The following is a 10,000-nucleotide window of genomic DNA, read 5'->3' as shown; positions in this document are numbered from 1 at the left end:
GTGGGAGGACTGGAAGTGATCCCAGTTTAAAGCAGCACCTCCTCGCTCCTCCTCAGCCGACAGGCAGACAGACCGCCTGAGTCCGGGCTGGAGGAGAGCCAGAGGAGGACCAGTATCTGAGGCAGAGCTGCCAGGGCCCCCTTTATCTCCAGCAGCCAGGGAGGCGTATCCTCCGCCCCCTTCACTGAGGCTCCAAACCAGTCCACAACCTGCTCCCGACGACGCCCCACAGCCCGGAGACCAGGACCAGGACCAGGACCAGGACAACAGGACCAGGCTCCGCGTCGTGTACCCCGGACAGGAAACCGTTTCTCCCCCTTTGGTGTCGAGCTGCGCGCTGCCCACGGCACCAGCTGGGCCTGAGGAGGAGGGAGCCATCCAGGAGCAGGGGAGGAAGAGGAGGAGGAGGAGGAGAGGAGGAGGAGGAGGAGAGGAAGGGCTGTTCGCAAATAAACAAGGAGACACCCCAGTTTGGAGCACGTCCGTGGCGGGAAGCGACAGCGATCTGCAAGTGAGTACTACGTCGTGATTCTGAGCGGGTTCGGGCTCCGGTTCCGTCCGCTGACCTGATTTTACTGATCCATCCAGAGGCGCGTTTACAGGCACGGGGAGCATCCTCTGAGCCGGGCAGGAGGAGAGAGGGAGGAGGGATGGAGGGATGAGGAGTCACCTTTAGCTGTGTGGGGAAAGAGGAGTCGGCTCCAGGAGCAGAGGGAGGCCAGAGGGAGGCCACAGGGAGGCCACAGGGAGACCCGCAGTGTTATGTCATGTGTCTAAACCCGGAGGCCCGAGGCTCCGTGCTGGATCCGGAGCAGTGAGGGGACAGGTGTACCGTGGTGTACCGTGGTGTACCGACATGTTTACCAGATGACTTTGAGCGTCCATCGTGTCGAGCTGTGTGCGGGGCCCGGTGTCTCCGGTGTCTCCGCGGTCCCGGTGTCTCCGCTCGGTGCGGGGATGCTGACGGGCTGTGCGGGCTGAGCAGCGGAGCCTGCTCCGTGTGTTGTGATGGGAGCAGTCTGCTCCAACATGGCGCGCAGGAGCTGAGCCATGGCCGTTACACGCTGCGTGTCAGATCCACGGAGGCTCGGGATCGGTGCAGCCCGGTCCTGGAGCGGGGCCGCGGGGCCGCGGTCCTCCGACAGCTGCTGTGTCTGCGGATGGAGCTGTCAGAGGGTCACGTAGGCTCCTGTGTGTCCTGGGTCAGACCCGGACCTGGTTCCTCTGTGGGTCTGTGAGGATGTTTGATCCCAGCAGGCAGGGCCACGGACTCACAAAGACCTGTTTTTGTTTGGTCTCGGGTCCATTGTGTTTCCAGCTGTTGTGGATCTTTGTTATGGAAGCCGCAGCATGGAGTCTGTAAACACCACACACCCAGAGGAGCTCAGGGACCAGCACAGGACAGGGTCCGGGTTCCTCCTCCTGGACTGAGACTGAGGTCTCACCTGTTTGATTCAGACTCAGGGTGACTGAGCTCAGAGGAGGCGGAGTCACAGGTGACAGCCTGTGTGTGAACAAACACCTTAATGATGACAGGGAGCCACAGGTCCTCCTGTTTCTGTGAGGTAAAAACACCTGCATGGTGAGAGAGAGTCAGCAGAGGAGGGAGGAGATCCTGCTTCTTCCTGTGTGTCACTGAAAACACAATAAAACTGATTCAACCTCAGGAGCAGAGTCTGAGGAAACAACAATACATTTAGATTTATACTGAGCTGTTTAAAGATGGTCAGAGACGCTTTCCAGAAAAGAGAGGTTTCATTGATAGGGCTGGTCTTTAACGCGGTCTGATAGAGGTGGTTTATGAGGAGAGAGGGGACTTAGTTTTTCATCCATGATGATTAATTTAAAGATTTTCCCTGTGACGGTGACGTTACGTGTGTTTTTAACTGAGTATCAGGCTGGATGTGGACATCAATCATGGATTAAGTCTCAAACTGTGAGGGAAACGTGTTGGATGAGACTAAAACCTGCTCGTCACAGGAGAACTCAGCGAGAGCTTCATGAGATCTGCCCAAACTGTGACATCACTCATTGGTGAAGGCTTTAAAAAGTGTAACTTCATCATTTCAGAGAGAGAAACAGCTTTGCAGCGTGGCAACAGTGGAGGAGGCTCCTAGAATGATGGGTGTTAGGGGGTTCTTAAAGGGACAGTAGCTGAAACGAGCTTTTTAAATACAGGGCCTGGTCGAGATCTTTAGAGCGACCACGAGGCTCGGTGCTGGTCCTGACTGAGGGGTCAAAGGTCAGACTGAGGCAGACTCTGGGTCAGATTAGTGCAGACCCCAGGGTTTCTGATGGTTCTGGTCTCCACAGGAGTCTGAGTGTGTGAGGATCGAGCTGCTCAGAGGTGATCGCTGTAGCGTCAGAGTCACATCTCGCCGTCCGTCCGTCCTCTCCACTGTCTGTGACACACACCATGTCCTCTCAGGCCTCGCCCTGCTCCCTGTGTGAGCCCAGGGTCTAAATCCGCCCGGCTGCTCTGTGATGTGTCAGCGACTCCCGGCAGAGCTGACAGCACTTATCCCGCTCAGCCAATCACCACGTGGCGTCAGGACTCCACGTTTCTGAGCGCCTGTGTGTGTGTCAGCGTGCGGCTCTGGGTGTTTGTGTGTCAGTGTGCGGCTCTGGGTGTTTGTGTGTCAGTGTGCGGCTCTGGGTGTGGTTTCTACTCTGATCCAGAGAGAGAGGAGACCAGAGAGTTTCTGAGGCTCTCTCCTCCTCTGGCAGGCCTGGTCCTAGTCCTGGTCCTGGTCCTGGGATGGATCTGTGTTTAGATCCTGAATGTGATCTGATAGCTGTGTCTGTAGAGAGTTACTCCCTAACTCAGACTAACCGTTCAGTGAGAGTTTGTTGTCTACTCTCTGACCCTGTGACACATCAAAGCACAGACAGACGGACGTGTGGCGTTCACATCATTAACACGTCGTTGGAGTGAAGATAATCAATACCTCCAACATTGGAAATGGATCAGAGCTGACACAGAGGTCACCAGGACAAACTAACCCTCAGAGAAAAGCACCAAACTGTCTGTTTTTTCCTCCAGGTCATTCAACTCAAATATTTATTTCTTCAAAAAAATGTTTCACATTCATTTTAAATCCCTGTAGTTCTGATGTTCAGTGTTTGTTTCTGTTGTTCAGAGAGCTCAGTTAAAATTACTGTCGAGGTGTTTTCACACCTGGATGGTTTGGGGCAGGTCAAAACAGCAGAAGAAGAAGGAGCAGGACAGCCCGTGTTCGTCTGTGGGAAAAATTTAATCGAACGTGGCGTTTGTTTACAACTTTGGACGCAGAGACTTTAAACACAAAGTGACGACGGCAACGATGACGTCGTTTCCGCCTGAATCAGACCAAAGCAAACGAGCCACAGGTGTGAGTACATGCTGAGATACTTGGTGATCCTGGAGCGAGACCAGGTTCAGGTTAGACCTGCTGTGAGGGTAATGTCAGGAGTCAAACCAGTGACCGCTGAGACCTGAGCCTCCACATAGGGGGCGCTCTGAGCCCTCTGAGCCAGAGTACGTTAAATTATTTTACTGTTACGACTTCAACTCCAGAGCGTCTCTGATGGCATGAACAGGTCCGTCCTTACTCTGCTGTCCCCGTTACTGTTTGTTAGCATTTCAGCTAATCTGGAGGAGAAACAGTCAAACCAGGGGTCACGTGCTGCCCCCTGCTGCTCCCTGCTGGTCCCTGCTGCCCCCTGCTGCCCCCTGCTGGTCCCTGCTGGTCCCTGCTGGTCCCTGCTGCCTCTCAGTGATGGACATCAGTAATTTCCTCGGCTGAACCTGCTGTCATTAACAAACCATTTCTGCTGAGGTTATAAAATCACAGAGGAGGAAATGAACGCCGTGCATTACCAGCTCTTACAGTCAGGACGGGGCTGATGGGGAGGGAGGAAGAGGAGGAGGAGGAAGGAGAGCTCAGCTCAGCTCTCAGGGAGAGAAACATGGAGATGTGTGATTGTTGATAACGTGGTTCAGTCCTTTTTCTCTTTCTGTTAATCTTTGCTCTCGTCTTCCTGGAAAGTCACTTTTTCTCCCTCCAGTCACAGCCCCTCCCCCTGCTCCTCCTGCTCCTCTCGTTCTTCCTGCTCCTCCTGCTCCTCCTGCTCCTCATGACAGATGAGAGCGAAGAGGATTTGTTTTTCACTCTCCCCGCATATCGCCGTCATTTTTAGACTCAAAGTCGCTTTAATCTCAGAGAGAAATGTGCTCAGGAATATGTGTGTGTTCTGCACTACACACACACACACACACACACACACACACACACACACACACACACACACACACACACACACACACACTCACACACAGTCACACACAGATCCTTGTGCTCATATGATGATCACCAGTGCTTGGATAATATCAAAAGCACCATTGATAAGAATCAGAGGATCATCATCTATAACTGTAGATAACCTGAACCCACACCCACACACACACACACACACACACACACACACACACACACACACACACACACACACACACACACACACACACACACACACACACACAGTAACACACACACAGTAACACACACACACACACAGTAACACACACACACAGTAACACACACATGTGTTTTGGGCGCATGCTGCAGAGTGAGGACTGGTCTGTTTGTGCTCCATTGATCCCAGTCAGACTGAGCAGGATGATGATGATGATGATGATGATGATGATGATGATGATGATGATGATGATGATGGACAAACACTCAGCAGATCCAGATCCGGATCCTCTTGAGGACCTTAAGTGGGGATTGGGATCCTGCCATAGGGGACGGTCTAATGGTTCCTGTGTAAGAGCAGCTCCATAGACTTCCTGTTAGCGGTCGTATGGACTTTACTGATCGACCGGAGAGCAGGCCAGGACACCAGGGAGACAGGGGAGACGGGGGAGACAGGGGAGACGGGAGACAGGGCGCTATGGAAGCTGACAGCCGTTAACCATAAAAGCCGTGCTGTCAGCAGCTTAGCGTGATGCTAATGCTGACGATTGATTCCACAAAAAGATGCAGACTAAGGATTAGAGCAGCGGTCAGGACCAGCGTCTAATGCTGTTTTTATTTTTTATTTTATTCCACTTGGTGAAACGCTTTAAGCCCGACGAGCCGGGACTCAGAGAGTGTTTGTTTCATTTCCCTATCAGCCAACCATCAGCCAACCATCAGCCAACCATCAGCTGATTGGCTCCCAGGGAGCTTCCCATGGTCAGGGACAGAGTTCCTCACGTTGGGGCGAATGATGGCGCTCCGACAAAGGAGGCTTTGTAAAAAAACATCAGCCCAGCGTGAGCAGCAGTTTGGTCGAGGAGGTTTAACCCTCTCTCTGCTGCAGATTGAAGAGTCACAGACGTTTGAGGAGTGATAAACTCACAGAGTGACGACCAAACTTTACTTTTCCATCGTCAAACTGTTGAGTCTGAGTGACCAGAGCGTCTTTCTGCTGCTGCACAGCTACATGCTTTTATTTTGAAAGGACACACAGGACTTCCTTTGGCTGGTTCAGCTTCAGGAAAGTTTGCTGAAACTGAAAGAAAACCCTTAGCATGATGAGTGGCCCACGTATCCTCCATGTGTCAGACGTGTTGAGATGTTGAGAGAGATGGATGCAGATAGCGCCCCCTGCAGGTTTGGTTTTCCAACGGTACATCTCAAACTTTACCCAAGTATCTGAGGGCTCAGACTCCTCCCTCCTTAAAGCAGCAGACTCAGGCTTTAAATAGACCGTCTAAAAACCTGACACTTGTTTCAGACTCCTCTCAGTCCCCATGGTGTCTCTCCTTCCTGCGGCCCTGGTACAGTCTTTCTGAACCCAACACCACGCGAGCGAACACACAGACCTGTCTGTGACTCCAGAGGAGCTGTGTGCATCTGTTTACAGTCTGAACCCGTGATCCAGACTCCAGGAGGAGCTCTGAGGATCGATACGTCTCAGGGTGGAGGACTCAGCATGAAGCTGCTGGAAATGTAGAAATGAAAAACCAGGAAACGCGAGAAGGAGGAGCTGAGTGAGGTCAGGGAGAAATGAGACGCATGAGGCAGGTCGATGAGGGTCAGGGATGAAGACATCATCGTAAACACCTCTGAGGACGATCATCACGTCATTAACACGATCATAAAACGATCATCACGTCCCCCACACTGTGTCAGGGTCCAGGACTGAGCTTCTTCAGCAGTCTGTTCAGTCTCTGTCTCCTGGATCCTGTCTGCTCACAGCAGGTGAAGCTCTTCACATGTGGCCTTGGTGTCTGCTGTTAGCTCTGTTAGCCATGTCTGTGAATAGCATGATGCTACTCTGCCCTCTGGTATTCCCTCTGTTGCTGGGTTAGCACAGCTAGCTCGTCCATCTTATTGGAGATAGATCTTACGTTCCCAATAACGATGGATGGAAGGACAGGTCCATGTCGTCACTTCTTAGCTCACAGGAAACACCAGGCCCAGCACCGGTTAGCATGGTCATGCTAATGTTGTGTGTAAACAATGCGACCATGGTTACATGTAGGATCTCTGGGCACAGCTGCTACAGATGAACTAGTGAGGGAAGGAAGACAGAGGACACACTCAGGGCCTGTGTCCACTGACTGCAGCTAACCTAATGTCAGAGAGCGTTTCAACATCTCCTTCTGATGTCAGGATACTTAGACTCCGCCCCCTTTAGACTCTTAACTCTTTTAGATCATCTGACCATGAGGCAGTTTTTGTGCAACTTTTCTGTGAGGCCCTGAAACTGCTGGCGGTGGACACAGGCCCTTGCTGTGAGGGACGCTCTGACAGGATGTGATGAAACATGAACTGTTGAACTGTTGTTAGTTGGCGGTGAATCAGTCAGCTGTGATTAAACGGTTTGTGGTCTTATTATTAAATGGTGCTTAGTTTGGGTAAGAGAGCCGTAGCTGTGAGCAGAGGTTATATTTGGAGTGTGTGATGTTAATGTGTTTCCTCCCCTCAGTGATGTCAGAGGCCGTAACAGAGGAGCTCATCAGCTGAGTCGATTATAACGCTGGGCTTTAATGGGAGCTTCATAATGACTGATAAAAGGCTGCTAACGAGCAGGCTAACAGGGATCTGATGGGCTTTAATGTGAGGCTTTGTTAGCGTAGCATCCAGTGTTTTTGGAGCAGGAGTCTGATGTTTACGAGGGCCAGCCAATCAGAGGAGAGCTTTCTGCTGATGATGAAACTTTCTGAACCATCACAGAGTCTCGCTGAGCGTAAACCTCAGATTATAATCTCCACGGCGGACTCTCTGCTCTCTGACCTCTCCACAGCGCCCCCCGAGCCGCGCTCTGAGCGCGGCGGCTCATTTGTCGTCTGAGGATGACTGCGGGCAGTGTTCACCCTCTCCTCTCTGTGACATTTACGGCGACCTCCGAGGAAAAGGAGCTTTTACCCCCTGACCCCAGAATGCTAACATGTGACCTCAGCGGACTTCCTGCCGTTTTTATTGGCAGCGCCGTGTTTATGTTTGACAGACTCTGTGCAGGGCCTGGGACAGAGCTGCAGAGAGGTTAGTGTGTGTGTGTGTGTGTGTGTGTGTGTGTGTGTGTGTGTGTGTGTGTGTGTGTGTGTGTGTGTGTGTGTGTGTGTGTGTGTGCGTGTGTGTGTGTGTGCGTGTGTGTGTGTGTGTGCGTGTGTGTGCGTGGGTGTGTGTGTGTGTGTGTGTGTGTGTGTGTGTGTGGGTGTGTGTGTGTGTGTGTGTGTGTGTGTGTGTGGGTGTGTGTGTGTGTGTGTGTGTGTGTGTGTGTGTGTGTGTGTGTGTGTGTGTGTGGCAGAGAGGAGCATTGTTGTCCCTTTGCTCTCTGGCCTGGAGGAAGGAAGTGGAGGAAGTGTGGAGTGGAGAGGAGAAGAGCCTCTCCAGCTCAGATTAGTCTCCTGATCCAGACTCTCTGCGTTCTCTGGGGCAGCTTCTGGGTCATTAAACTCCACCGCCATCATCCTCACTCCTCGCCGCCGCCATCCTCCGTGAAGAGGGAACGTTTCAGTGCCAGGCAGGGCCGGTGTGTGTCTCTGCACGCCTTTCATTCAGGAGGAGACAGAAAATCAGCTGTTTGTTGTTTGGGATCTGAGGAGAGGTGTGTGAGTGGTTTAACCCGTCCTTAACCTCTGAGTCCTCCTTCCTCTGCCTCAGCGCCGTCTGATTCACAGCGCAGAGCGTGGCGAGGAGCGAGTTTCTTACGACGGCAGAATACACGTTAAGTGTTCAAACGATGACGAGCCAACACGTTTCTTTTCACGCAGCACGATGAGCTCAGCAGAAACTGGCTCTCAGGGTTTGTGTTTTTCAGAAACCCTCATTTCTACCTGGATTACAGCCGTTTGGCTCCATGCTGCTGAACCAGGGACTGATGAGGTGACGACAGCAGCAGCTGCACCTGAAGTCAGAAAATAACGAGTGACCACGCCTGAAGAGTTGATGGTTAAAGACCAGAGAGGAAAAGACGGTTCGAGTCTGAAACCTCCATCCTTTAGGAGGCGTAGTCCCCTGAGCGGCCTGCAGCTGGTTCCTGTCCCGCGGCCTCTGTGGCGGGCGTCCTGCACGCCGACAGAGCTGAAGGTGTCAGATCCGCTCCCACGGCGGGCACTGAAGTGTTTACTATCTAACGAAGCACAGATGCTCTAAGAACAGGCTTTACAGAAATCAGAGAGTGTGAGCGTGGGAGGATGGATCAGAGCGCCGCACTGACTCTAATCTGGGTTGTTGTGGTATTTACTGGAGATTATCCCAGATTAGAGGTGATGAGACCAGGTGAGATGTGGAAACATACATGTTTCTCTGTTAACGGCGCTTAAAGGTGAAAACAGCCTTTCTGACCTGAGAGGAAAAGTTAGCGTGAGCTGGACGACGATTTTCACCTCAACATCAAACTTTCTGTCAGCTCGGTGAGGACATGATCAGCTGGTTTCCTCTCAGACTCTGCTGTGGAAAAACTGGATCTGTTTTGGTTTTTGGAAGCTGAAACGGACGCGTAGCCTTCAGCACGTGGGCAGGGAAACAGTCAGCACATAAACCTGGATCCTCAGTCCAGCTTTAATCAACAGACACCTGAATGAAGGCAGCAGATGTTACTGAGACGAGCTCAAAAACCAAACTCCAGCCTTTCTTTAAACCTGCTGTTCAGACTATAAACGATGCAGAGCAGGGTTGGCTCAAAGTCTAAGATTACTAATTTGTTAGCTTATCAGCCGTCATCCCGACCTTTAGACAACAGCAGCGCTCAGACTGAAGGGAAGTGAATGGACCAATCAGAGCTGGACAAACTGCGCCGTGTCTCAGACCCTGGATAGACCTGAAACAGTTCCTCAAATAATTGGAGAACGTCTATTTCCAAAAATGATCAAGGAGCATCCTCCGCCTGAGGAATCATTCAGGTTATTAAAGCTGAGCTTAAAGGTTTCTGCTCAGACTACTTTCACTGTGGCACAGAGCTTGCAGCAGTCTCTCCCAGCTGCAGCCGGAGCAGGAGGAGGAGCATAGAGATGGAGGACTGATACTTTAACATTTTAACCAAAGAAAGTTAATTTTAGATCTTTGTTATTCCTCCCTTTCTTCAGCGTTCACAACAATAACAACGAATGCAAACAACAGGTTGTGCAAATTAGGCAATTAGGTCATTTAGTAACTTAATCTGTTAAATACAGCGCTGTAGAGTAAAGACAATGAAAAAAAGAAACACAACAGAGCTAGCTTGGTAGCTGTCAAATTTAGCTCAAAAGTCTCTGTAGGAAACTAAAATGTTTGATAACCTCAGCCCCACAGCGTCGGCTGCTGGATCAACATGATTCCTCTGAACGAACCCACAGCAGGATTATCACCTCCTCAGCACCTCGTTACACTCAGAGTGTCACTTTCAGGCCGTTTCAGGCTCGTAGGAAGAGTTTACAGAGGCGACTGGTGGCGTGCTCTCAGAGGAGGATGTCGGCGCTCTGTGCAGGTCGTTAATGTGTTCCTGGAAAAGCTGAACCCACCAGGGGACAGAGACGCTCATTAGCCTG

At 51.6% G+C, this 10,000-nt stretch overlaps 1 protein-coding gene across 1 annotated transcript in view; it reads left to right on the top strand.

Moving 5' to 3' along the window:
* Positions 1–209: 209 nt before the first annotated feature.
* Positions 210–10,000, top strand: part of palm1b (paralemmin 1b) — a 23,735-nt gene continuing 13,944 nt past the window's right edge. Inside the window, exon 1 of the mRNA XM_074692761.1 lies at positions 210–511. The gene's annotated coding sequence lies outside the window, so the exon portion shown is untranslated. The remainder of the gene's footprint in view (positions 512–10,000) is intronic.

The sequence above is a fragment of the Halichoeres trimaculatus genome, unplaced genomic scaffold, assembly GCF_033239565.1.
Source record: "Halichoeres trimaculatus isolate MK-OKI-2021-1 unplaced genomic scaffold, fHalTri1.1 fHalTri1_scaffold_17, whole genome shotgun sequence".
Taxonomy (NCBI): Eukaryota; Metazoa; Chordata; class Actinopteri; order Labriformes; family Labridae; genus Halichoeres; species Halichoeres trimaculatus.
Note: the sequence above shows the minus strand (reverse complement) of the source record. Positions and strands in the feature narration are given on the sequence as shown.